The sequence below is a fragment of the Canis lupus genome, chromosome 37 (assembly GCF_011100685.1).
Source record: "Canis lupus familiaris isolate Mischka breed German Shepherd chromosome 37, alternate assembly UU_Cfam_GSD_1.0, whole genome shotgun sequence".
Classification (NCBI taxonomy): Eukaryota; Metazoa; Chordata; class Mammalia; order Carnivora; family Canidae; genus Canis; species Canis lupus.
Window position 1 is genome coordinate 24,212,963 of NC_049258.1, and position 26,855 is coordinate 24,239,817.

The 26,855-nt window shown below is 39.2% G+C and overlaps 1 long non-coding RNA gene across 1 annotated transcript in view; it reads right to left on the bottom strand.

The window, feature by feature from the left end:
* Positions 1-16,999: 16,999 nt before the first annotated feature.
* The window catches only part of LOC106558312, a 79,851-nt gene continuing 69,995 nt past the window's right edge, over positions 17,000-26,855 (bottom strand). Inside the window, exon 3 of the long non-coding RNA XR_005385390.1 lies at positions 17,000-17,143. This is a non-coding gene — a long non-coding RNA (uncharacterized LOC106558312). The remainder of the gene's footprint in view (positions 17,144-26,855) is intronic.

A 26,855-nucleotide genomic window follows, 5' to 3' on the forward strand; every position in this document is an offset into this window, starting at 1 on the left:
ATCCAGAGAAACTGAGCCACATAGTCACCACTTAGGGGTCTCAATGCAGACCAACAGATAGTTATTAATATGCTGCTGCATACAAATAGGAGACAAAGTAAGGCTTTCAATCTAAATATTTGAGGGAACGGTTCTTGTTTAATACAAAATCTCTTTACATGATGAGATGTGGATTTGAGTAGACATGGGGTGAAAGGAGATGGTTTGAGGAAGTTTTGTTTCATATTTTGGGGAAAAGACTGCTAAAACTATCGCTAGGCCATCTGGGAATTTACAGTTATCTGTACCAGAGACTTGTGTTCCAGAAGACTAGGCATGGCTCTCTGTATACCTATCAACGTGTGTATGTAGACGATGACTCCAGGGACAGAGGGGATTGGGCAGCTGGCTGAATTTACTGAGACATCTTGAACTATTTTTTGAATGTTTGGGTTTGGCAAATAAATGCATTATGCCCCAAGCACCTTTTTCCCCTCATTTAAAGCCCATGTGTATTGGAGAGGAAATTTAATCTTCATGTTCCTGATTCACTTTATACTTAACCCATCAAAATCCAGCGTGGTGGGAACGTTAGATGTCCATGAGCCTTCTGAACCTTGTGCAATAAACCACTGGGAGCTGTCTTTTCTTTGAGTCTCAGAAACCACAATGAGGAACTATTTTCAGTGGTTTTAGTTGGGGGAGCAAGAAGGGATTTTGATTTTGCCCTCAGATTTCACCACAACCAAAAAATTCTAACTTTGGTCAAATACATTGCCACACCTTATATTTAGTTCTTGCCAACAACCTGAAATCTAGAGACCACCATTTTGTGAAAAATCAACACATATGGACTGAGATCCAATTCCAACTATGTGCTAAGCACCCTCTGGGTTTCTGGCATGGGGTCCCAACGTCCTCACCCATGGCATCCTCACCATCCCCTGGATCTCTGAGTGCCTTTGTTTCCCCCTAGTACAGGCTAAATGTGTGAGACATCCTGTTCATTTGTAAAGACTAGTGGAAAATTATGGAAAAGAGAAAATATCAGGAAATAGAATCCTGTAAAGGCAAACAGAACACCACATTAGTTATGGGAACATTTGCAGAATATAACCAAAGTTCTACATAGTCCTTATGTTCACCCAGAGTTGTATCTCTAGACAACTTCAAACCTAGTGTGGAAATCAAGACCACTTTCAGCCAACTCTTTTACCTACCTCAGTCAGCCATAGATGAAAAAAGAGTCTTAGCTAATATGCAAGCAATTATTATTTAAATTTGGCTTTTGATTTCTATGTAATAATCATAGGTAAATTCAAACATATAATCCCTTCTTTGCCTGGGCCTGAATCTCACCAACATGTGGCAGACTGAAAAGAGAATAATTTATTTCTAGCCCACCTGCCCTGGGTTTCTTGCCCAACTGAATAAATGGTAGGAGAAGAAGCCAGGTGGTCCCAACCTGTTCACAGATACCCCGTTCACAGGTAATCAGGAGTTAGCTATTCTCCCTGCAGCGCGAGCTGGCCTTTGAATTTCCTGACTCGTGCCTACCACATTCCCAACCTGGTGTTTCATTAAGATCAGAGTGCTCATAAACATCATTCTTGGAGCTCACATTTCCCCCACGTCCCTCATGGCACACTGTGCCTTTCCCTTGAGTCTCACAACTTACAACATATGGAGGAGAAAAGAAGGGCATAATGGTGTTTTTCCGCCTTTCCATTGAGATCATGATGTTATTTATGCCCTTCATTTCATCCAGAACCCTACTCTGGGCTACCTAGCTATTAAACATTCACTAATTTCAAGACTCGTGGAAGTACCATTTCCAATGGAACAGTGGTTTTTATTGTTTCTCCCTGGTCTCTGAGCAACTTGATGCCACCAAAAGAGAAAGGCCTGAGGTTTCTCTTGTCAGTTCAGTCCCAAAATGGGAGGAAAAAAAATAATATTTTGAAATCCAGAAAGAAGTAAAAATGAGAGTAAGGAAGGAAATTTCTGAGTTGGATGGAGCTACCTATCTGACTAAAATGAAAAGGGGAGGATGCAGTGAGGTCAAGTATGTGAATTCCCAGCACCATGTCCCTGACAGGAGACATTTGGTCCAAATTGCCTCAAGCCAAGGCAGTTGTCCCAAGAGAGGCACTTAAGTTTTTGAAATCAGATGGACCTGGGTTCAAATCACAGCTCCACCTTTTACTTCCTGTGTCACTCATCTTTATGAATGATAAAATAATAATACCTTCTTCATAAGATGATCATGAAGATTGAATGTACTGTGTATTTAAAATGTCCAATGGAGACCTGGCACGGATGGGAGAGGAATGGAATGGTAGCCATAAAATATCCAGCTCACACACTTTGCTGTCTTTCCAGGAATTTTCATTGATTGCCCTTTCAAGTTAAAAGATGGAAAGCTACTATTAAAAGTCAAACATGTTACCTAGAAGAAATGACAGTAATCTTTTTTAGTGATTGTCATCTTGATATATATTAGTAGTCAGCCTAACTTTCTGATGCTATAGAGACATTAGATAGGTAAATTTTAATGGCAAGAAAGAAAGGGGGAAAATTTGGAACATGGTATGCTGGTGTTAAAAGATAAATGGAGACATATTACATTTTTAAGGGTTTATTGGAGCAAAAATAATTTCTAATTGGGCAACCAGAATGGTTGGGAGAACTTCACCAACAGAAGCTAGGGAAAGGACTTTTATAGAGAAGACACAAAAGCAAAGTAAGGAAATTATTTGATTGGTTATAACTCATGCGTTGTTTGGGAAAGCCTAGTTAGCTATTTCTGATTGGTTATCCTTATGTTTTGATTTCTTAGGCACTACAGGCTTAGGTTTTGCTTTTCTTACATGAGCTACTAAGGCATTAAAGCCACCTCAGTCTAATGGCCGCCTTGTTTAATTAATTTAACACTGGGAAATCAAATCCAAATGGGCATTAATTTTTGAGAATATAGGAATTCAGAATGCCAAAAGCAAGAGGATGTCCAGAGCAAAGGCAAAATGGCTGAACACATGAGAAACTCCACATGAGGAGAGATTCCAGTTTTGGCCAAGAGCCCAGGATCAAATCCTGCCACCACTAATTTATGCCATATCACTACTCTACCACTTTTCCCCAGGTCTGCCATTGTCCTTGTGCAACTCTGTCTGGAATCTAGCTTTCTCATGGGTCTCTTGTGGCAATGTGTGTAGTAGGAGTAGAATGAATGTAGTTGGATGATCCAAGATCCCAACAGGAGTTCTAGACATCCATGGATCAAGAGATAGCATTCCCAACCCTCATCAAGCAGGTTCTTCATATTGCTCTTTTGTGACAAATACAGAGCAGTAGAGTCCCCTCTCAGAAAAACTAGCCTAGTCACAGAAAATAAAATCACTGGTTGAATACCTAAATAATACACCTTTTCACCCACACCTGCCTCATCAAGAAAGAGAGAGAGGAGTCAGTGGGATTCTAACAGCATAGGGAGAGTAAACGGTTTGAGTAAGTGGTACCTCAGTGATTGCTTTCTGGAACCCAATAAATTTGTAGACCACATCAAAGTCCCTCTCCTACAGGGCCAGAAGTTTTCTACCCACAGATATATTGGTTTTATGAGAAAGATATTTGATGGAGGACCCACACATTTCATAACAGTCTTCAATTTTGTAAAGAATTGCTTCATATAAGATGGTGTCAAGCTATTCTTCACGCCTGCTGAGGACAAAAAGAGTATTCTGAGACTGCCTATAAAAATGAAAATATTTTAAATGGCCTAGCATAAAGCTCTGGAAGAGAGGGATAGTATACTGTCATATGGATTTCGGTTGTATGCTTTTCTTTCCTCTTTTTTATAAGACCTGATCGTCTGTTAGATAGAAGACTAAGGGAAGAAAATTCTTCATCTAGTCCTCCTAAAGAGGATGCTAATTTGAGAAAGATTTTCCTTAGAGTATAGTAAGGATATTGGATTAAACAGTGGGCATGAGGGTGGCAAGAAGATGTTGAAACCAGGGCCATATTGGTGTCAAAAGATCTCTTGACAAAAATTATTTTTATACTTCCTTTTGACTTAGAGGGGTCAATGGAGAATTTTGATTTCTTATACCGAGACCTAAAGGTTCTGACTGACCATTGATCTTGTATTATGTTAAAGCCTGAATACTGTTCTAAGGTGGGCTAATGATTTGCATTCACCTCTGCTCCATTCCATTTTCTGCCAACTATGCCCTGTCCACTGACAGGTTATTAAAAATAAGGTAGCAAGGTGATGTCACCAAAATGATAGAGTAAGGACTTCCAAAAAATCCCCTGAATAGAAGCAGCCCCCTAAAAAGCTGCAAAAACTGTCAGAATCAATTTTTTTTCAGAACTCTGGAAATGAATCAAAAGCTTGTAGCAACCCAGTAATCTGTTCAAGAAAAACAACTGAATCTCAGTAAGAGCAGCATCTCTTAACCCTAGTCCCATCCCCACTCCCCCAGCTTAGTGGTAGCCTTGAGAAATATCCTTCATTCCTGGTACCTGACAGAGCAGAATGAAGCTGGAGCACTTTCAGATACTCATTCCCAAAGAACAATAATTATTTGACCTGTCTGCTGGTTCTCTATATGTCATACTCAGGAAGCTACATTTCGCTCAGAAGTCTTCAGTTCACCCACCTCAGAACTTACATAGTGCTGAAAACCTTTGGGGGTAGAGGCATTTGTCAGAATCATTTATCTCCTAGTGTTGGGCGCTGCTTGAGTCAATGCAGGAAAACAACAGACCAAACAAAATGCTTAGAAAAAAAAAAAAAAAAAAAGCTAGACAGTGACTTGTCTATAGGCGCTTGGAAAATCTAGAAGATTATACCTATGCATACAGTTATACACATTCTCACAAAAGACCTGAATTGGCCCTGGCTGACCTTGAGGCTCTGTACAAGTAATAAATCAGTGAAAATAACCCAAATATCCATCAATTGACAGATGGTTGGATAAAATGTGGTATATCCATACGATGGAAAGTTGTTCATCCATAAAAAGGAATGAAGTAGTGATACATACTACAACATGGATGAACTTGAAATATTACGTGAAAGAAGAAAGACACAAGGCCACATATTGTATGATTCTATTCATATGAAGAAATGTCCAGAGGAGGCAAATCCATAGAGATAGAAAATTGAGTAGTAGTTGCCAGGGGCTGGGGGAAGGAGACAACTGGCAGCTCCTGGGTATGGGGTTTCTTTTTGAGATGATGGAAATGTTCTGGAATTGGATAATGATGATGATTTCACAACCTTGTGAATATACTAAAAACCACTGAGTTATGTGCTTTAAAATGGTGAGTTTTATGTTATATGAAATTTTATGTGAATTATATATCAATATTTTTAATGTGAAAGTGAAAGAGATTGGGATATTTCTTCCCTCTCCTACTTTTCTCCTACTTTTTCAGTTAGGCCTCTCTGGCAGCAAGCATGTTCTCTGTCTAAATTTCCCACTGGCCAGTCCCTCCTCCATGGCTCCCACCCACACCAGGCACTGAGAGCATTATATCCTCTCTGTGCCCCTTGATATCAAAGTGGTAATGGTTTTCCACTCTTGCCATTCTAGACTGGGTGCCCCCAGTTCTGTGTTTCCTTAACTCTTCTGATGCCACCAGAAGACAGACTATCTCGGTGACTTTTGTTTCCTGGTGGGACTTGACTGATGCACAGCTGTTCCTAACTAACAGTGAAGCCATGTTCTTTGAAGCTCTGATATGCTGGAATGTGCTCCTATGGAGGATGGATAGGACAATAGGAGAAGGAACACAGATGTTTTCCAATGTCCTATCCTCAGCCCCATTGTCATCCCCTGCTCTACTGTTTAGGAAAGTTATCTTCCATAATATCTTCAGCTATCAACTTAGTTTGGAATTTTAGCCTTTTAGGCTAACCTTTCTAATGGTATCTTGTAGGTTTTCTCATGAACATCTTGTAGATCTCTCAACTCAGTACGTACACTTACCAATTTCATACATCCATTCACTCAAATTAGATACACTATCTTCAAGTCCATCCTCTCTTATTGTCCAAACAGACCTCAAATCCCACTTACACTTTAGAGATATTTAGGGGTATAAGGTCTTCAATTTCCCTGATTTCATCACCTTATGTTCCTGCTTCTAAATATCCCCTCTAGGACCAGTTTCTTCTTTGGGACATTCTCCTACATATCCACAATGCCATAATCACTCTCGAGAAACTTAACATTGATGCCATAATACTATCTAACATACAATAAATATTCAAATTTTCCCAATTATCTTGACAAAGTCTTTATTAGTTAATTATTTTTTAAGATTTTATTTATTTATTCACGAGAGACACAGAAAGAGGCAGAGACACAGGCAGAGGGAAAAGCAGGCTCCCTTCGGGGAGCTCGATGTAGGACTCCATCATGGAACTCCAGGATCACGCCCTGAGCCAAAGGCAGACACTTAACTGCTGTGGCACCCAGGCATCCCAGTAATTAATTATTTTTAATCAAAGGTCAAATCTAGCAAAATAGATTGCAGTTATTTGTCATGTCTTTTTATTCTTCATGAACAACTCCTTCACTTTTTTTCTTGTCTTTCATTGAGAGTGAGATTTTTACAACATCCAGGCAAAGTCCTGCAGACTTGGACTTTCCTGATTGTTTTCTTATGTTTAAATTCTGAGTAGACATATTTGGCAAGGATATAATGTAAATGGCATTGAGTCTTAATGCGTCACATCAGGAAGCATCACACTAAGAGGTCAGACTATCCTATTATGGGTAATGCTATTTGATTATTGGTTAAAAGATGCCTAATAGATTTATTTCAAAGTAGAAATAACTTTTTTAATTTTCTTTTTTTAACATTCTTTATTTATTTATTCATGAGAGACACACAGAGAGAAGCAGAGACACAGGCAGAAGGAAAAGCAGGCTCCTCGAGGGGAGCCTGATGTGAGACTTGATCAGGGATCATGACATGAGCCGAAGGCAGACACTCGACCACTGAGCCATCCAGATACACTGAAATAACTTTTATTTAATAAGTAAGGTAACTTACAAGGTTAAACTTTAAAATGGTAGGAATATCTTGTTACTCAAGAATCTTTACTGAAAGATTTTAGTTTCCATTGCTAATACTTGCCTGAATTAATCATTACATCAATGGTGACAAAATGGTCATTTTCTCTCTTGGTCATTTCCTTCTATGGTTCTACTAGCATTCTTCTGTAAAGAACCCCTTTTCACTCTCTCATCGCATTTTGTGTTGCATACTTGCTTGTTTATGATTATCATTTTTAATTCAATTTAATAAAAGACATACGATCATTGTTCTTGTGATACTCAATCTTTCCCTAATTTGGCCAGTTGGAACTTCTTCAAGCTAGCTCCTGTGTTCACTTGATATGTCCTCGCTGGTTTCTGAAGACTCTCTTGCTTTCAGGGACAGGAAGATACTTCAGATTCAACTTGTACTTTCCTTTCCTGACACCCTACTCAACAGAGCTAAGAAATATGTGTTGAAATCATGAGTCATTCTGATACTTTACTATCCAATGCAGAGAGCACTTCATCTCTTATTGGTAGCTCCCTTTTCTTGTGATAGAACTTGGTTCTTAAAAACACCCAGCTTTAACTCATCTGCTCTACCCTACAATTTTCCCAAAGTAGTATGGGATTTGTGATCCCAGTACCACAACCAACAACAAACCTACCATGTAAAGCCCAAATTTCTTTGCAACTCTTTTTTGCTTTTAGACTATATCCCACTAGGCATGTGCAGCCAGAGTTTTGGGTTCAGTTAGTTTGGGATGATCTTCAGTTTCTGTGGGGCTCTATTATCAACTGGTTGTACAGTAGGGTTCGTTTCTCTTTTTGTTCGAATTAGGGATTTGGGCTCTTGTTTACTTACTTTTGAATATGCATAACATTTTGATGATTTAAAAGTAAAAACTATATGAGAAGGCAAATTCAGAAAAGTGTCACTGTCTACTTATCCCTCTACACTTTTCTCATTCCCACCCTATACCTATCATGGAGGCAACTATTTATTTCATTAGCTTCTGGTTTATTCTTCCCAAGTTTTGTTTTGTTTTGTGCTTTGTTTTTTCATAAAAATGTGTGTGTATGTGTTCTTCTTTCCTATTTCCTCTCATATCTTACATAAAAGGTAGCTACTATATGCCCTCTTTTTTACTTTATAGTTTTAATGTGAAACCTATCTTGGAAATAACTGAACAATTAGTGGAGATCTTCTCCCATTCTTTTTATAGTTGAATAGTTACTCCACTGTGTGGATGTACTACAGCTTGTTTAACCAATATTTCCTGTATTGGCACTCAGGTTGTTTCCATGATTTTACTCCTACAAATCATAGTTCTATGAATAACTTCGTGCATATGCTTTTTGCTTGCTTGTTTGTTTTGGAGGGTCATCTTCAAGGCAAAGTTCTGGGGGGTAAGATTGCTGGGTCAAAGGGTAATTGTTGCACTGATAATTTTTTAAATACTGCCTTAACTTCCTCCAAATTGATTATACCATTTAAACTTCGATTAGCAATGTATGTACCTGTGTTATGGGCTGAATTGTCTCCCCCTGAAATTCAAATATTGAAGCCCTAATCCTCGGTACCTTAGAATGTGACTATTTTTGGAGAAAGGGCCTTTGAAGGGGTGATTAAGTTAAAATAAGGCCAGTGAAACAAACCCTCATCCAATCTGATTGGTGTCATAGAAGAGAAAATTTGGACACACAGAGTGATACCAGGGATGTGCTGCACAGAGGAAAGGCCATGTGAGGACATAGCAAGAAGGCAGCCATCTGCAAGCCAAGGACAGAGACCCCAGGAGAAACCAAACCTGCCAACAACTTGATCTTGGACTTCTAGCCTTCAGAACAATGAGAAAATACATTTCTGTGTGTCAGTCACCCAGTTTGTGGTAGGTTTTAATGGCAGCCCCAGCAAATAAACACAGCCTGTTTTTCTACTGCCTCGCCAATAGTGTATTGTCCAACTTGTGAGTTTTTCCATTTTGACCTCTGGAAAAAAGTACAGTTTCAATCAACAATACTTTTATTCTGAGTGTGGTTGAGCATCGTTTCATATGTTTAAGGGTCATTTTCTTATTTTGTGGAAATGGGTGACTTGGAAGTTTTTTCTCAATTTTTAAAAATACTTTAGACGTGAGGGAGATAGTCATTTAGTTCTGATACAGCACGTTGCAAACATTTTTTTTCCAGTGATTGACTTTTCTTTTGATTTTGCTTACTTTTTGCCACGCAATTTTTTTCTCAATTTTACATAGTAGAAATTATCAGTCTCTTTTTTTTGCATATGGATTTTGAGTTGCATATGGATTTTGAGTTGCATTTGGAAACCTTTCTCCCACACTCAAGTTACTAAACCTTTCATCCATGTTTTCTTCTGGTACTTGTGTGATTGTTTATTTTGTATTTTTTACGTTTATATTTCTCATCTTTTTAGTTTATGACACATGGCATAAGGTGTGAATCCAGTTTCATCTTTTTTCCAATGGCTACCCAGCTGTGTCAACACCATTTATTAAAAAGTACACCTTTTCTCCAGTTGAAATGCCACCTTTACCAAATAATACATTTTTGTGCATACTTGAATCCATTTCTGAACTTCCTTTTCAATTTCTTTGGTCTCCTTGTTTGTATGTCAGTACCTCACTGTATTCACCATCAACCAGTTATAATCTGTTTTACTGTCAGATAAGATCATTCTCCCTTCTTGCTTCCTCCTCCTCCCTGCCAAAGTTTCCTAGCTCCACCTGTGTGTTAATTTTTCAACATGACTTTAGAATCAACTTTATTATTTTTTAAAAAAGCTTCTTGGCATTTTTCTTACAATTGGGTTAAATTTATACATTAACTTGAAAAAAAAACTGACATCTGAATGATGTCGAGTAGTTGTCTCTAAGAACAATGGATGTTTTTTTATTTGCTCAAGTCTACTTTCATGTCTTTTGGGAGCATCTTAAAATTTCCTCATTTAGATTTTACTTTTTTTTTCCACTTGAGTATAGTTGATACATGATGCTACATTAAATTCAGGTGCACAACATAGTGATTCAGCATCTCTATACACTGTGCTATGCTCACCCCAAGAGTAGCTGCCATCTGAACATTATTACACTACCATTGACTATATGCCCTATGCTGTACCTTTCACCCCTATGACCTATCCATTACATGACTGGAAGCCCAAAATCTCCCACTCCCCTTCACCCATTTTTCCCATCTCCTCACCACCAAGAAGATATATGTATACAGGTGTATATGTGTGTGTACACACACACACACACACACATACACACACAGGAATATTAGCCATTAAAAGGATGAGGACCTTGCCATTTGCAATAACATAGATGGATCTTGAGGGATCTAAGTGAAATAACTCAGGCTGAGAGAGGCAAATACCATATGATTTTACTTATATGTGAGATCTAAAATACATATTTCCTAAGTTTCACCTTTTTATTGCAACTGAAAATAAGCTTTTCCTCTTACACTGTATTCAGTAATTAGTTATTTTTATATACATGAATTCCATTGAATTTTATGCATCAATTTTATATTTTACTATCTTACTAAATTCCTTATCTAATTTCCATTTGTTTAATCATGAATTTTGGGTTTTCAAGGTTCAGTATCATTTCACTTGTATATAGAGATAGTCTTCTCAAATTTTTATACTTTTATATAATGGTATTGAACAACAACTCCAATACACTGTTAAATAGTAATAGAGAAAGAGGGCATATTTACCTTATTTGTAGTCTTGGCCGGAATGCTTCTCATACTTTGGCAATTAAATAAGATGCTAAGTTTAGGAGATTAGATAGATAGATAGATGATAGATAGATAGATAGATAGATAGATAGATAGATAGATAGATAGAAATAGATAGATATATACACATACACACATATATACACAAATCATATATATGTGTGTGTGTACATATATGAAATTGTCTAAAGAGTATTTATTAATTCCTATTTAACGAGTGCATTTCTCAGGAATAGATGTGAAACATTGTTGAAAGTCTTTCAGCACTCATGGAGATAATGATTTTTCTCCTTAAATCTACTAATATGGTAAATTATATTAATGGATTTCTTCATATTGAAATTCCTTACACTCCTAAAATTTAGTATTGGTGTTTTATTTTGTCATTGTGGTTTAAAATTCTTTTTGCTAAAATTTTACTTAATTTTTATATCTATATTTACAAAGGAAACTAGTCTGTAATTTCTGCTAGGCTACATTATTATTATCATCATTACTGCTATTTTTAATCTTTATTAGGTTTACATATCAACATTATACTTATTTCTTAAAAAGAATTTGGAAGTTCTTCATTTTGCACACTCTGGAACAATTTATGGAACAATTTACAAAGCATTAAGATTATCTGATCTTTGAAGGTTTGTAGAATTCTCCTGTGCAAACATCTGGCTCTGGTGTTTCTATATTATCACTTGTTGATAAGTTTTTCCATCTTTTTTCCACTCCAGAAAGTGGTCTGTCTGAGCTTTCTATATCACATGGGGTCTGTTTTAGTAAATTACATTTTTATAGAAAATAATCAATTTCACATTTTTAATGACTTTGTAGTTTTATAAAGTAGTCTATTTATGATTTATTTTCATTATTACTATATTTATTCCCTTCTAGTCTTACCTTAGTTTGTATGTTTCTGCTTTCCTTCTTTTCTTGATTGGGTAGGCTATTGGTGTGTCTATTTTACTTTTTTTCCCCACAAACAATCACAGTTTTGATTCACTTGATTCTACTCTTTTTACTGTTTTCTCCCACATTACTTTCTTCTTTTATCTTTATTACTCCTTTCCTTGTGCTTTCTTTTGATGGATCTTTTTCATTTTTCCATATTTTTACCTTGGGAATTAAATTTCATTTTTGTAATCAATTAAAGTATCTAAGACCATGGGTTTTCTTTGGATCACTGCTTTAATTGTGTCTCACAAATTCTGAATGTGCATATTTTTCATTCTAATTATTGTTTTTTTTAATTCTGAAATTTTGGTTCATTTATCCCCTCACCCAGTAATAGTTTAATATTTATTTCATTGTTCAAATTCCAGGTAGAAGAACCTTTTTAAATTTAATTATTAATTTCTATTTTCTGGCACTTACTGGGACTTTCTTTGTGACCCAACATGAGGATCATTTTTGTGAACATCATGCTTGTGCTTTGAGAAGAGAGTATATTCTCTATATTACCAAGGCTTGAGATTTGCTACATATCCATATGCTCACCTTAGTAGTTATGATGATTAGCTCTTTATACCCTACTTATTTTACTATTCCCATTTTTCTGGAATATCTTTGTTAATCCCTTGATTCTTAGCCTTTCTGAACCACGTACAGGTGTGCCTTATGTATCTCATGGGATTAAGTTTTGCTGTGAGTCAATTATATCATATTGAATGAGGGTATTTTGCAATTTATTAATAAGATTATTAACAACTTATAATGATATAACAGATATTCATTAATATGACTGATGGTCTCAACTCATATTTTGTATAAAATCGTCTGTACATATGCTTTTTTCCTCTATGTAGCTTGTTTTCTGTGCCCATTTTATATTTCTTCTGGTCTTTAGGAAGGAAGGTTAGTATTTTTTGCTGCGGTGATTAGCTTTTCATCAATACCTATCATAATGTCCTTAGTCCATTTGTTCTTATCAGCCTTCACTTATTGGTCTGTCAGCTAAGTAATATCCTTCATTCCCACCCCTTATCTATACAACAGTGTATTGTTTCCATTCAGAATATGAAACAGCTGCACTGTCCTTCCACTCCTGCCCCATCCTTATTTAGCTACAGATTTACACCAAAATATACTTGATGCTCAATCTCAGTCTCCTTGCCAAAGTTTCCTGGTCCTGCTTCTGTTTTTTTGTTGTTGTTATTGTTTGGTTTTTTTTTTTAAGATTTCATTCATATATTCATAGGATACAGGGAGAGAGAGGCAGAGACACAGGCAGAGGGAGAAGCAGGCTCCCTGCAGGGAGCCTGATGTGGGACTCAATCCCAAGACCTGGGGATCATGACCTGAGCCAAAGGCAGATGCTCAACCACTGAGCCACCCAAGTGCCCCTTGCTCCTGTTTTGATTGAATAATGTTCAGAACAATTATCAAGTGACCTCTGAGTTTTTGCACATAGAAAACCACTTGTCACAGTCTTCATCCCTGGAGATGAGGTTATCTAGAGAAAAATATTTCTATTGCATTTCCTTTTGTTTCTTGAAAATGCAACCCCATTGTTCTCTCATTTTATATGAAAAGTCTGATGCTTACTTAATTTTCTTTCTTAAGTAAGTGATTTGGTCTTTTCGCCTGGAGACCCAGATTTTTTTTCTTTGTCTTTAACTAAGTCTGATATTTTCCTGGTATATTTCCTGGACATCCCCATACCACGTTAATTTTCCTAGGAACACAGTGGGGCAATTAAACATGCCGATTCAAGTTTTCCTTTAACTTTGGAAATTTGTCTTAGTTCACAGTGTGAAATTGTAGTTGCTTTCCATTGGACTATTTTTCCTGTGCAGACTCATCTGGGCCTATCTTCTATCAACGATATTCTCTGTGTTCATTTTTGCCTCATTCCTTGTTTCTCATCCGCTTTCAGACTCTCCTCAGTGTCTCTTAGATTTTCAGGGAGCTTTGTTGTCCCATGAGGACCGTGTATTTTAACCTTTCTTTTTAAGATGATTTTGTCTTTTTCTTTCATTTCTTTCCTGAGTTCATTCAGCTCTTACCTCATATGTTCCCTGGTTTTTGTCTGTTTCTGTTCTCAACCTCGAAATTTCTGATTTAGGATGTCGCTTTTACATTTCCAAATGCTTGTTTTAGGATATTTAAGTGGAGTTTCGGTGTTGTGTCGAAGTTCTTTTCTGCTTCATGTTTGATTTTGATAGGAACAGTTGCACCTGCTGAAATGTTTGGATTCTCCTATTTTGTTTCCTTATTAGCCTGGTATTGGTGTTGTTTGAAATTTTCTGTTCTTTCGTAAGAGTTAATACGTGGTTGTACGTAGGCACAATTATGGGTGTCTGGGTGACCAACAATGTTTCTTAGTTCAAGAGCACCCTCTTCTGTTGGTACTGGAAAGTGTAGTTTCTTTCATTGATGGCACTTTCTGGGGGGAGGGATGGGTATATCATATTCCTGATTTTTGAAATTCCCTTTTTTTTTTTTTTTTGGTAGAATACTCTCACTTCCTTATTTCCCTACACTAACAGGCTTCCAAAAGCACCCCTGCCCAGTGACCTCCTCTCCTCCAAAAGCGATTCCTTTCCCACACTGCCAACCCCTGTCCCATGAAATGTTAAGCCCTTCCATTCAATTCCCCAGCCACCTGGTCTCAGAGTTCTTCTCATTCATTTTCACTCAAGTGCAAACTTCCCTTTCTGGGCGTTATGTTATCTGCGGTTCTGCTAGACCAAAACCCCCAGACCTCCCTCTTCGTTACCATATTCTATCTGGCTCTTTGTTCCAGATGATGTGGTCTGCAGTTGACCATGTTGGACCTGGGAGCTTACTCTCCAATTTCAATGTACTTTGAAGGTGGCTATTCTCTCTCGTACTGATGGTGTGTGTGTGTGTGTGTGTGTGTGTGTGTGTGTGTGTGTGTGTTAGACAGGGACAGACAGACAAAGAGAGAAAGAATCTGGAAGTCTTTATTGACTCAGGGAATTCTTAAGACTGTTTTGACCATAAGAAAGCTAATTTTTTAGGATTACTAATAAAGCCTTATTAAACTCAGGTCCCTTGGCTTCCGGGCCAGTTTTACCACTAATGTTCTATGTGGCCTTGAACAAATCACTTAAATCTGGATGCCAATTTTCTTTTAGTGAAAGACTATCTGCAAGTGTCTTTCCATTGATATTCAATAAGCTTTAGACTCCTCCATTCCTCTTACCATCCTTGGCTCCCCGCCCATATTATGCATGCAAACGAAATTAACTTGCATCATACAACTCAGGACTTAGCATCACAAAGAAAACTAGTACGGTATAAACTGAGTCTTGACAAAATGTAAATATAAATTTGCTACCCTGGCTGGTTTAAAGAGAACTGAGATCTCTGTTAATTCAATTTGCAGCCCTCTCCAGGGCGAGGGCTCAGTTGGGAGCTGCCACGTGTCTGCTCTGGGTTTCTTTTACAAGGTCACGATGTTCCCTCTCAAGCACACACAGTCCTTACCAAGTCCAGGGAGAAGCCACTGCCACAACCTCCTTCCCTCTCCTCCACGCTCCTCTGGGCTTAGGGTCCTGCCTTTAAGCCAGCCTCTATCCCCACTTCTGGAGGAGACCATAATTTTAAATAAACCAAAGTAGGGAAAGCGCAGAGAAATTGCAAGGGTAAATGTGAAAACATATCAAGTCGCCATAACCGCTCTTGCTTAATAACACAAATTTATGTAGTGTTCTCAGTGTTCATATGGCTACAATAATAACACATACCCCCCACTCCTGGAAGCCAAAGAGACAACATCACAGGCGATTCATCCCAGAAGGGCCCTCCAGGTCATTCTGGCAATGCCCTTGCCTCCCATCCAATGGCCTTCCCCCATTATGAACAGATGCAACTATAGAATGGGCAGAGAGGTCCTCCTATTTTTAAGCTGTCAAGGTCAAAGGGTGAGTCTGCCCCCTCAGTCACCTGCTCATGGGTTCCCAACACTTTGACACTCAGGAAGCCAAGCAGAAATAGACTTCCTTTATCAACATCTAATCTCCAGCCCTATTCATTCCAAAACTAGACCCACTGTCATTTATAGGCTTTCTATCTCTCTGCATCTGTGTCCGGGACACCAGCCCCAGTGGTGACAACAATAGCAGGTCAGCACAAACACATGCATATGCACGCACACACAAGCACACATGGGTACACACATGCACACACACACACATGTGCACCTGTGTAGTTAGATATGTCAGAAAAAAAAAGGGGAAGATATGTTGAACTGCAACATATCTTTGGGCAAAGGATGGGGAAGAGAGGCCAGAAAAAATAGACTCTTAGCTCCCTGAATGCCCCCCAAAAGATTGCAGAGCTTCAATCACTCCAACTGTCTCTACCAAGTCATTCCAGAGGTCAGGAAGTTTCTTTTCAATCTCACCCTCTATCCTACTCTCTCTGGCCAAGTTCTTTGCATAAGAAAACAGAACAGCATCCAAACAGGAATCTGACCCTCATTCTGCTGCTTAGAATCCTTCACTGGCTTCTCATTTCTAAGGTCAGCTAAGCTAAGATTCATCAGCATCCAGCTACATTACCAAGTGGACTGTGCCAAGTGTGATGAGAAGTTAGAGGAGGAACTCTGGACGGGGAAATTTCCTTCCAGCTAGAAACCTAGCAGAAGCTCTACTGAGACAGTGATGGGGGTTTTTTGTTTTTAAAGATTTTGTTTATTTATTTGTGAGAAAGAGTGAGAGAGCACAAGCCAGGGGAGTGGCAGACGAAGAGTGAAAAGGAGAAGCAGGCTCCCCATTGAGAAGGGAACTTGATGTGGAGCTTGATCCCAGGACCCCAGGATCATGACCAGAGCCAAAGGCAAGACACTTAACCAACTGAACCATCCAGGTGCCCTGAGAAGGTAATGTTTTACCAAGCACTGACATAGAGACATAAAAACCCTTGGGACCAATTTCCGGGGACCATATCTGGAAAACAGTGAGTGATTAAATTGGGCTACAAAGAAGTATGCATTTAGGGAGGGAGCAGGAGATATTCACTGTCAGAGAGGTGGGCTGGGACCATCGCAGGGAGCATCTGGAACGTCAGACTTCAGACCTATTTGGCCTCAGTTCTTCCCTGATGTCTCCAACTTTGATATTCACCATAAGTTACACGCCTCATAATACTTGATGCATCAAGATTTGTAGCTTTCAGAACACACTTTTGAATTAGAAGACAAAAATACCAAAAAAATGTTTTACCTTTGGCAGCGGTATGGCTGATGCATCTTATCTAACCTTCCATAAGCTTCACATTGCCCAAAGTGTTTTCCAGCTCTAAAGAAATAGAGCTAGCCCAGTTGAAGATGGACATGCTCATTTCCACCTGGGGCTGGAAAAGCAGAAAGGTCCCTATGAAAAGAGAAACAATATTGGTAAGGTAAAACATTGCAAGCTAGTGTGTAAATGGCCAACTTTGTAGAAACACTTACGGCCATTTATGACCTCAGAGCTAATTTGAATTAAAACTGGAATTAACTAATAATGAATAGGAGATCTAGCATAATACTCAATATCATCAACTCAAGTACCAGGGAGAAAAATGGCAGAATTAGGACTCAAATCCATGTCTAACTGTGCAAACTGGGCAGTGAGGTTATTTCTCCAAGGCTCTGTGTCCTTGTCTGCGAAATGGAGATGCCAAGAGTAGATACTTTAGAGTTACTTTGAGGATTAAATGCAGTAATATACACAGGGCTCTTAACATCATCCGTGGCACGTAGATAGGGCTCAATCAGTATTCAATGATCGTTGTTGAGCAAGTTAATATTCAAAAAATATTAGGAAAAAAAACCCACAGATACAGTCAACTGATATTTGACCCAGGAGCAAAAATAATACAATGTAACAAAGTTAGTTTCTTCAACAAATGGTGTTTGAACAACTGGAAAATAAATTTAGATACAGATTTTACAGTCTTCACAAAAAAATAACTCAAAATTAATCCTGAACTAAATGTAAAATTAAAAACCATAAAACTCCTAGAAGGTACCATAGGAAAGAAGCCTAATAACCTTGGGATGGCGGTGCCTTTATAGAAACAAAAGCAAAGGCACAATCCATGAAAGAAATAATTGATAAACTTCACTTCGCTAGAATTAAAGATGTCTGCTCTGCAAAACACAGTGTCAAGAGAATTAGAGGACAAACCACACACTTGAAAACATGTTTGCAAAAGACATACCTGATAAAGGTTTGTTCTCCAAAATATTAAAAGAACTTTTAAAACTCAACAGTAAGGAAACAAGCAACCTGGTTTTTAAAATGAGCCAAAGGCTTTAACAGACACCTCGTCAAAGATATACAGATGGTAAATAAGCATATGAAAAGATATTCCATATCATATGTCATCTGGGAAATGCAAATTAAAACTACAATGAGAAACTATTACACACCTAATTAGAATGGCCAAAATCCAGACCACTGACAACACCAAATGCTGACGAGGATGTGGGGTGACAGGAACCCTCATCATTACTGATGGGAGTGCAAAATGGTACAGCCACTTTGGAAGACAGTGTGGCTGTCTAAACATATTTTTATCATACATTCCAGCAGTCACACTCTTTGATATTCACCCAAGGAGGTGAAAACTTATGTCCACACAAAAGCCTACACACAGATATTTATAGCAGCTTTATTCATAATTGCTGAAACTTAAAAGAAACCAAGATGTCCTTCAGTGGATAAATGGAAAAATGAACTGTGGTCCAACCAGACCATGGAATATTACTATTCTGTACTGAAAAGAAAGGAGCCACATGGCCATGAGAAGACATAGAGGGAATTTAAATGCATATTCCTATGTGAAAGAAGCCAATTTGAAAAGCTCCATACAGTATGTATATATGTATGTATGTTTATCCAACATATATGACATTCTAGAAAAGGCAAAACTATAGAAACAATAAAATATCTGTGGTTGCTAGGGGAAGGGAAGAAGATACGAATAAGCAGAGCAGGGAGGATTTTAGGACAGGAAAAACACTCTGCAGGATACTGTTACGGTGGACACATGTCATTACACTTTTGTCCAAATCCAGAGAATGCACAATATCCAGAGTTAACCCAAAGATAAACTAAAGATACCAAAGATACCAAAGATAAACTTTGAACAATTTGATGTGTAAATGTAGGTTCATCCACAGTAAAGAAATGTACCATTATGGTGAGTGATGTTGACAAGAGGGAGCTCTGCATGTGTGGGGAATCGCTATACCTACCTCTTAATTTTGCTATAAGCCTATAAAACAACTCTAAAAAAATAAGTGCCCATCAATAGACGATAATGAAAATGTGAGATAGAGAGAGAGAGATGATAGATAATGGAATATTACTCAGCTACAAAATGAATGAATGAATGTCTGAGTGAATGAATGAATGTCTTCCCTTCTTTTCATCTTACCATCTGTGACAACATGGATAGACCTAGAGGGTATTATGCTAAGTGAAACAAGTCAGAGGAAGACAAATGCCACATGATTTCGCTTACATTTGGAATCTAAAAAAACAAAGCAAATGAACCAACAAACACAGAAACAGAATCATAAATACAGAGAACAAACCGGTTGCCAGAGAGGAGGTGGGTAGAGGGGTAGGCAAAAGAAGTGAAGAGGATTAAGAGGTACAAATTTCCAGTTATGAGATTAGTTGTGAGGATGAAAAGTACAGCACAGTCAATAATATTGTAAGAATGTTGTGCGGTGACAGATGGTGACTACATTTATGGTGAGCACTGAGTGATGTACAGCATTGTCAAACCATCATGTACACCTGGAACTAACATAACACTATATGTCAGCTATATGTCAATAGTCTTTATTTTTTTTTAAGTTAAAAATAACATGCTGAAAAAACAAAGAGGAAAAAGAAAAAAGAGAATCTAAAGAATGGTACTATTTTGCATGGCTCATTATTCTGATCCAGGGTAAGGATAGCAGTTTAGAAAAGAAAAAGGGTGGGGGGCTTCTGGGGGGCTGAGTAGGTTAAGCGTCTGCCTTTGGCTCAGGTCATGATCCCCTGGAATCGAGCATACATCGGGCTCCCTGCTCAGCAGAGAGTCTGCGTCTCCCTCTCGCTCTGCCCCTCCCCCTGTTCATGCATGCTCCTTCTCTCTCTCAAATAAATAAATAAAATCTTTAAAAAAGAATGAAGGAAAGAAAAAAGTGAATGCCACAAAAGCAATGAAATACCCTTAAGTTGGTGGAACTGGACAGCATGGCAGGAAAAAATTCCACTGAAGTAGTGAGGACTGGGAGGAAAGACTTGTGTATCATGGTCCAGACTCTGATTTGAATCAAGGTGTGGTTTTAGGTAAGTCATAACATTTCTCCAATCTTCAGATTTTTTTAACGTCAGAGCTGTCACATTGAACTGGCTGGCCTCGGAGATCCTTCAGCTCTCTGACTTCCTCTGAGGTCATGACATGGGGGTTGACCATCTCAAAAGACCCTTGTAACCCAACCTAAATGGTTCTTAAGGAAAAGTTTGAGTATAGCCTTACAATTGAGGCAGGAAACTGAATCAGAGTCTGAACTAGATCCAGAGAGACATCCTTTCCACCCCAAGACTCAGTGCTTCTGGAGGGATTGAGGCCATGTTGGTCTCAAGAAGGTCCAGCACAGCACAAACCTTCCATAAAGAGTAGAGACTCCCCTAGTGGGGTATCTCCAATGGGAGTGGCCACTTCTCACTCTTCCCTTCTTTTCATCTGCCAAGTCAGATCACAGAGAAGAAAAGACCTTAAAAATGCCTCTCTCCTCCTCTTCACATTTCCAAAGTTTCTCAGAGATGCTCAGAAAGCAGCTTAATGTTCTTTCATGGACCTACAGATGACAGGTCTGGTCTTCTTCCCTGGGTGCAGGGAAATCTGTTTGGAGCTCTTATCTTCAAAACCTTGCAAGGGATCCATACTGGGTGATTCATGATTGCGCTCAATGTGATTTAGACTCATAAATTGAGAGATTGTCTGCGAGTAAATTGCACAGAGCCTTAGGCCAGATGCAGTGGCTCCATATTTAAGCCATCTGGTCTAATTCCCTTGGCCAACAGGCTCTTCTGCTCCAGGGAACACAGACAGGACTCCCTCCTATGCAAGTCCCAATATTATCCATGATTTCAATCTGGTTCTAGTTGGGCTTTGGGAAACCATCCTCTCAAACTATAGACATTTAGAGTCAATTTCTCTTCCCTCATCCAGAGAAACAAAAGTCAGCTCTGGCATTTAAGAAAATATTCTCAAATCTATCAAAATCAACTGAAGTAAATCCCCTCTATCCACTGCTCCATCCGGGGCCTACCATCTCTGACTGGGGGTTCTTTCTGGCACCAGCTAGCTGGATCCCCAGGACTTTGACTCAGAATCCTTCCTGTGTCCCAAGGCAGCAACTTAGGGCCTATATTTTCCAGACATGAAATTAACAGGAGCAATTGAGCTATATTAAGTCCAGGTTACACATGGGGGCATACGAGGTGAGCCCAGCCAATGGCCTCCCCAAGGAGGAAGAGTTTAGAAGTCCCCTAGGAGAACTATCTGGTGGCTCCCTGACGCCAATGTTCTTTTTAAAACTGCTCAGCAAATGCTGGCGGTTTGGAGGAGTCATGTGGCTTCTCAGATCATTAGGCTCGAGGGTTCATGTCTCATTTATACTTCCTGGAAAGTGTCAGGAGCTATTTCCAAATAGGCAACTGGTAGGGAAAGAGAGATGCCAAAGGCAGCATGACCACAGTCTCCTAGTCTGAGACCTCGTGGGGTATGCAGCACTAAGATGTCACTGATGATGGGGGGGCGGGGGGGTAACCTGGGTGGCTGAGTTGGTTGAGCGTCTGACTTTGGCTCAAGTCATGGTCTAAAGATCCTGGAATCGAGCTCTGTGTTAGATAGATTCTGTACTAAGTGGGGAGTCTGCTTCTCTCTCCCTTTGCTCCTCCCCCAGCTCATTCTCATTCTCTCTCTCTCTCTCTCTCTCTCTCTCTCCTTCTCTCTCAAATAAATAAATAAATAAAAATTTTAAAAAAAGATGTGACTGATGACAGGAATGCTCACAGTGTTTGGCTTCTATTTAGGCAGCTCATCTGCCACTTTCTCTGGACACAGGCTGAGGGAGCACCCAGCCCTTTCCTCTATGGTGACTGTTGCAGCATCTGGAGGAGCACATCTTCCAGGCAAGGCCTTCAAGAGTCCCCTGGCTCCATCGTGGTGCCTGCTGCAAGCTTCCTTTCTGCCCAGCTTCAGGCAGACCTAATGATGAACTTCTCCTTAAAATGCAATGTGCTGCTGTCTCTGGGCTGTCTGAGAAGGAGCCAGGGTTTATAGAGCCTGGTCAGCTAAGAAGGAACAAGTATAGGATGACACCTGCTACAGCTGAATTCAGAGCAGTCACACGGTCCAAAAATTTGGTAGTCTTCGTGGCACTGAGGTACAGGGCCTTGGCCAGGGAGACTTGTCTTAGTCCTTTCAGGCTGCTGGAAGAAACCACCACAGACTGGATGGCGCCAAACAACAGACACTTATTTCTCACACAGTTCTTGAGGCTGAAAGGCCAAGATTAGGGCACTGACAAGGTCAGGATCTTCTGCTAAAGATCCTTTCCCAGGTTGCACACTGCTGACTTCTTCTGGTGGCCTCACAAGGTAGAAGCAGCAAAGGGAGCTCTCTGGGACCTATTGATAAGAGCACTAATCCCATTCATGAGGGCTCCACCCTATGACCTAATCATCTCCCAAAGGCCCGACCTCGTAATACCATCACATTGGGCATCAGGATTTCAGAATATGAATTTTGAGAGATACAAACACTCACCTTGGCAGGTGAAAAATTAAAGACGGGGGGATTGGGGCCCAATATAGGGAATACAGTTACCAAGCACACCAAAGGGTGAAACATTTTATATACATAGTTATTTAGTCCTTGCAATAAATTTATGGAGCAGGAATTAAGACATGTCAGGAAACAAGCTGAAATGAGTTAAGAAGTTTGCCCAAGGTCACTCCTATTGAGTGTCAGAGACTCTATCTGACCCAAGGGTGGGTCCCCAAGCCCATGCTCTTCTCCTGATATCTGTGAAGCTGACTTCCAGGAACACCAAAGTGAGAAGGTGAGTTCGCAGGGTCCTGCAGCATTCAGAGGGTGTATGCTGTAAAATGTAAAGGAAAGTTCTAGATTGGATGGGAGAGTAGGATCAGAGGTTCTTACCCAGGGATGATTTTATTCCCCTCCTCCCCAGGAGATATTTAGCAACATCTAGGGGCATTTTCAATCATCACAACTTGGCAGCTAGTATAGAGAGCCCAGAGATTCTGCTAAACATCTTGTGCCCAGGAAAGTCTCCCCACAATACAGAATTATCTGATCCAAAACATCAGCAGTGTAGAGGCTAAGAAGGCCTAGATTGGGTGGTGGTAGGTCTCTTCCAACTCCAGAACTAAATGAAAGGCCTTAATTTTTCCCTCTAGCTGCATAAATGGAACTCATTTATGGAATTCATGTAGTTTTGCATTTTTTAAAGGCAAAGCCGGGGAAAGGACAAGGACACCATATTCATATATCTAGACCCATTGAAACCATAAGTTTCTGGTATGCCAAAGGCCCCCAAAAATCATATAATATTCCCTCCACCTCCTAAAGACTTGGCCATCAAGTGTTCTCAATGAATCTGCACCCCTGAGAAATCCAGCTAGTTAGAGATTCACAGGGGCACTTTGTGGGAGGAATTGAGGATTCTAGAAAAATCCAGAGGTGAGTGTGAAAAGGGGTAGACATCCATTAGTTCAGTTCAATCCATCATTCAGTGACTATCCAATTAGTAACAATTAATACTCTGAAAGGCCAACTTGCTGAAAGCAAATTCCAGGAAGCCAGTTCTTAGAAAGATAAATTTGCCAAATTACCAATTCACTGAATTTTCCAAATTCACTAAATTTTCCAAATTGTGATGTTTAATGGAAATATTTATCCACTGAAATTTCAGCATGGAATCAGGAAATCTCTTGGGCATATTATAATTTTTAACTGGAAATTTCCTTCCAGCTAATCCTGATTTATTTTGAATGGTTTTGCTGTGGAATTAAATTGCAAATCATACATTAATGACATCTGAAATTCTGCTTCACTTTCCTTGCTGTTTAAAGTTAACTTATTTTCCTTTAAATTTAATTAAGATTTTTACATTGACTTGCCAGCAGTTTGCAGGAAGGTTCAAGAGGAAGGGGCACACCAAAACAGCGGAAGGGCTTTTGGGATGACCAGAAGAGATTTGCTACACTAGTCATGTGTCAAGAACCAGGCGTATAGTCAAGTAAGAATCGATACAGAAGCAGCAAGAGCAATCGTTTTGCATTTTAAATGTGGCCACTAATGACTGAAAATAATAAACCAAAGTACATTGATTGCAATCTACCTTGATTGACCCATTGCAAAATAGTAAAAACACAAGAAGATCGGCAAAAACCAAAATTGACATTTAAAAATATCTACCAGTTACTTAGCTGATTTGCCAAAAAGGGACAATGTTACTTATGATGAGAGATGGTTTATTTCTGAAAATATCTACAAAATCAAGAAACCTCAATTTCTCCTTATTGGGTGCTACACAGCAACACTATGTGGGGAATGAGGTTTTCTTAACCACTTCTAATATATACTGTGCCACAATATTATTTTCCATTTCTCTAAACATCAAGCAACCTTTGGAGAGGTGTTCATATATCCCTTAATTTTTGTACTCCAGGCAATTTGACACTTAAATTTATTGTTCTATTTATATTCAAAAGCACTGGAAAATACACCAGTATTTTCCATTAAATTTAAATTTAAAGTAAATCTTCAATATAAAGAAGATCCTAAATTTAATTTAAAATTAGAAAACTTGCAAGGTGAATCAGTTTTAAACTAGACTAAAGTTTATATTCCAAAACATACACAGAAATTCAAAGGTAGCCATCAGTTAAAAGCAGTTAACATAAACAGTAGCATAAACTGGAAATTTCCCATGTGAAATACTGAAATAGCATGACTAATGATAAAATATGTTTCTTTATGCAGCATCATTCATAACAAAACTGAGATATTTATATTAATTTTAAGACATCCCAATTAAAGTGGCTAATCATTCTAGTCAAATATTACAAATTATCCAATTTGGTATATTTGGCACATTAGTCAATAGGTGAAACTGATGATTTGGCAAATTGGCCTTCTAATAATTGCTTTTCAGGGAATTTGACTCAGACTCAAAAATATATAAAAGTGGGAAAAAGGAGTAAGTTTCAAAGCGAGGGTTTCAGGATAGTGGAGCAGGCTGTGGCTTTTCTCATCCCCTTTGAGGCTGCAATCTGCCTTGGGGGCAGGGGCCAGGGAGCTGAGTCACCCCAATAACTAGCACCCTGAGTGGACCGCAGTGCTAGTGACTATGCAAAGATCCAGAGGCTTAAGGCATGTTCTCCTCTCTCAAAACAAACCTTTCCCTTGTGAAATAAACCTAATGTTTTAATTATTCAAAACTACTAAGCTTCACTGATATAAGTGATCCTTTTTTTCCACGGTGGCAAAGGCTCAAGAGAGACTACAGTGCAGCCAAAGCTCAGAGATACTGCACGCAGACCAGTAACTCAAAATCAGGCCACCAGATCTCCTGGGGAGAAAATCCTTTCAGATCTCATTCTCCATCTAGGCTGAATTTATGAGGGTTTTGTTTATTTGGAAATGAAGTAAAATGTCCACCAACTGGTACATTTCTCATGGCATTTTATTTGGTGCCTCTAGATTTGTTAATGAATCATTTCAACTAGGAAAGAGGAATTGTTCCAGATTCAGGCAGATCTAAGCTACAAAGATGACAGGAAGTTCCAGTACAGAGGACTGGGCTGCTCCAAATCTCCACAGAGGGAAGGGGACAAGATGAGCTGCTCACATGTGGAGTCCCTCCGGCATAGTCTATGCTTGACCCCATACAGATCTTATCTCCTTTGCTCTCCAGCAACGATGAGTAGACAGCTCATGAATTAATATTTCCTGTCTTCCTCCTCCAGCTGGTGAATGTATGGTCATGCCCATGCCATGTCTCTTTCCCAGGGTGGCTGCCCCAAAGCCCCCCGTACAGACATTTGCATCCCCTTGGGGTCTCTGATTCATAGTACTCTAACCTTTTTTGTGATGAGTGATTCAGCACATAGCACATCATATGGACAGTTTCCATTTTTGTTTGCCATTAACCTCAAGCACCTAGCACAAAATCTGATAGGTAAAGAGAGAGCTCAACTGATGTTCATTGAATAGCAAAATTAATGAACAACTGAACCTTTTATGACAAGTATTATGATCCTCATCTGAAAGGTGGGAAAACTGAAGCCAAGCAAGATTAAATCAGTAGCTTCAGTTTGCATAACTAGTAGTGCTAGATCTTGCATTTGAACCTCAGTCCATTGACATCGGAGGGCGGACCTCCACTGTGACATTTTAACATTTAACATTTAACATGAACTGAGCACCTACTGTGTCCAGGCACTGTCCTAGTCACTTCTTAACCTGTTACCTAGTTAGTTCCCTCTATAGTCTTGTGAAAGAGTTAACTGCTATTCGCGATTTAGAGATGAGGAAACAGGCTCAGAGAGGGCCCAAAATATAGCTAGAAAGTCTGCAAGTGGAGATTGAGCCCAGGTTTGTCTGATTCCAATGCCCTTTTCCTTCCCACCACTCTGTTCTATAATAATAACAGCAACAACAACCTCATTACTATGTAACCCAGGTCTATATAGCCTACAAATTATTCTTGAACTTACCACTGCCCCTACGCCAATGACCCTGCTGACAGAAAGAGTTATCCTTCACCGTCATTTTTTCTTTACTAGTGGGAAAGCTTGGGTGCTTAGAGACTAATGGACCTATTCAAAGTCACACGGCTCCTCAGTGGCAGATCTCAGGGATTATTTATTCATGCTGTCCAAGGGAGTAGCCACTTGCCACACAATAAGAGTCAATTAATTGAAATTGAGAAAATGTATAAGTCACTTCCTTGGACTCACTAGCCACATTTTGAGTGCTCAATACCCACAGCAGCTAGTGGCT